The 2,748-nt window shown below is 45.6% G+C and overlaps 1 non-coding gene across 1 annotated transcript; it reads right to left on the reverse strand.

Moving 5' to 3' along the window:
- Window positions 1-1,088: 1,088 nt before the first annotated feature.
- Window positions 1,089-1,161, reverse strand: Trnat-cgu (transfer RNA threonine (anticodon CGU)). The gene has a single exon. It is a non-coding gene; the product is annotated as a tRNA-Thr (tRNA).
- Window positions 1,162-2,748: the final 1,587 nt, after the last annotated feature.

A 2,748-nucleotide genomic window follows, 5' to 3' on the forward strand; every position in this document is an offset into this window, starting at 1 on the left:
AGCCCACAACACCCCACAACTTTCCCAGCACGTAACTATGGCAATTACAGTCGAGTCAACAAAAGGCACTGTATTCCAGTCTGTGAAGTAAAACATCATCTCGCTTCTTGTTACCCCATCCCTTTTATTCTGTCTCGCAGTCTCTCTCTCTTTCTGCTGCGAAGATCCATCTCTCTTCAAACATAATCCGCCCCTGTGTCTACCAGCTCTTAGTCAATATTGGTGTAACCGACTACAGGCCCAGATTTCAAGGGCTTTTATTCTGCAGGAATTGTGATTCGGTGACTCTAGACGCAGACGAATTTTTGGAGGATCTGTCGAAGGGAGGTTTGTAAAGACACGTCCGTCGCGAAGCGTAAATTTATACTCTTTGATGGAACCCGGCGCGAGACGAGGAATCATTTTCTCCACTTCCGGTTTGAAAGGCCACCCTGGGATTGACAGCCTTGTCTTGTTGTGGTGGACGAGAGATAGATGAAAGAGGGGGGGGCGGGGAGTGAGAGGGTGAGAGAGAGGGAGAGGGAGAGATGGGGGAGAGAGGAAGAGAGATAAAGAGTGAAAGATGAAGAGGGAGAGTGAGAGGGTGAAAGAGAGGGAGAGGGAGAGATGGGGGAGAGAGGAAGAGAGATAAAGAGTGAGAGATGAAGAGGGAGAGTGAGAGGGTGAAAGGGAGGGAGAGGGAGAGATGGGGGAGAGAGGAAGAGAGATAAAGAGTGAGAGATGAAGAGGGAGAGTGAGAGGGTGAAAGAGAGGGAGAGGGAGAGATGGGGGAGAGAGGAAGAGAGATAAAGAGTGAAAGATGAAGAGGGAGAGAGAGAGAGGAAGATGGAGACTGACAGGGATTGAGAGAGAGAGTTTGTTTGTTTGTTTTTGCTTAAAGCCCAGCCGACCACGAAGGGCCATATCAGGGCGGTGCTGCTTTGACATATAACGTGCGCCACACACAAGACAGAAGTCGCAGCACAGGCTTCATGTCTCACCCAGTCACATTATTCTGACACCGGACCAACCGGTTCCTTGCACTAACCCCATAATGCCAGACGCCTGGCGGAGCAGCCACTAGATTGCCAATTTTAAAGTCTTAGGTATGACACGGCCGGGGTTCGAACCCACGACCTCCCGATCACGGGCCGGACGCCTTACCACTAGGCCAACCGTGCCGGTTGAGAGAGAGAGAGAGAAAGAGAGAGAGAGAGAGAGAGAGAGAAAGAGAGAGAGAGCGAGAGAGAGAGAGAGAGAGAGAGAGAGAACTTCAGAACTCTGAACTTTATTACATAAGGGTAAAGGTTTTAGGCTTTGCCTAATCTTCCAACCTGTCCTTGGAACATATACAGAGAATAATTGTAAACGAAAGCAAAGACTGCGCACATACACACACACACACACACACACATACACACACACACCCACGTATACACACACACGCACACACAAACTCACACACACTTACACACACACGCACACACATGCACACACATACATATACACACACACATGCTCGCGCGCGCGAGCGTGCGCTCGCATACCTACACACATGCACATGCTATCATTTCATACCTAAAAGGAACAGTATCTAATCAAAGTATTAAACTAGTAAAACATCAAAATAATGGTCGAGTATAAACATAAAAAACAAAACACTTAAGAGCATTGCATACATTATCCGAGTACACAATGGAAACTAGACATCAGGGGCAGTTTATAGTGTGATCAAATGCCTTTAATGATGCGGATCGTTTGATTTCTATTGGCAAAGAATTCCACAGAGATGATCCTGAAAAAGCTAAGCTGGATTTATAAAGATCTATACGAGGAATTGGAGGAAGTAAATTTTGAGACCCATACCTCGTCGTAACATGTGTAAAATAGGATTGCACATAACTGGGCACATCACCATGAACTAATTTATACATAAAGACAGCCTTATTGTATGCAAGGTGGGTTTTTAGGGGAAGGAAATTAAGGCTGTTTAACTTCATTTCTGTAGACATACATGTGCAATTCATACAGAAGTTTTGCTGCACGACGGTACAAAGAATTGAGTTTTAATAAGTGAACATCACTGCAGCCATCCCACAATGTCGAAGCAAAATTAATATGAGGCATTATATGAGCATGAACGAACATTTTTAATGTTTCAGACTTCGCATAATGTTTGAGTTTTGACAACAAATACAAATTCCTTGATAACACTTTGCAGAGGTTGCTTATGTGTGTTTGCCATTTCATTTCTTCATCAACAGTTACACCAAGTATGCGATGTTCTTTAACTTGCTGTATTTGAGTTGTACCTAAGGACAGTTGTAATTTAAGAGGACTTAGCTGATGCTTTTGTCTTGTGGTAATAACAATGCTTTTAGTTTAGAGAGAGAGAGAGAGAGAGAGAGAGAGATAGAGAGAGAGAGAGAGAGAGAGAGAGAGAGAGAGAGAGAGAGAGAGAGAGAGAGAGAGAGAACGAGAGAGTTACAGAGAAAGATATAGCTCGAGATAGAGTGGGGAGAGAGAGAGAGAGAGGGGGGGATTAACAGGAGGGATATGTATACAAACGAAAGGCAACGAGAAAGAAGTGGCATGGGTGAGATGAGATAGGGGTGAAAGAGTGAGAGAACAAAAAGGGGGGGGGGGGGTTGAGAATGAGAGAATATACGAACACAAAGAAAGCAAAGAAGAGGAGGGAGAGAGAGCAGGGAGAGAGGGAAAGGTGGGGGGCGATGTGGAGGGAGGGGGTGGCAGAGGGTGGGGTGGGGG

The sequence above is a fragment of the Littorina saxatilis genome, linkage group LG10, assembly GCF_037325665.1.
Source record: "Littorina saxatilis isolate snail1 linkage group LG10, US_GU_Lsax_2.0, whole genome shotgun sequence".
Taxonomy (NCBI): domain Eukaryota; kingdom Metazoa; phylum Mollusca; class Gastropoda; order Littorinimorpha; family Littorinidae; genus Littorina; species Littorina saxatilis.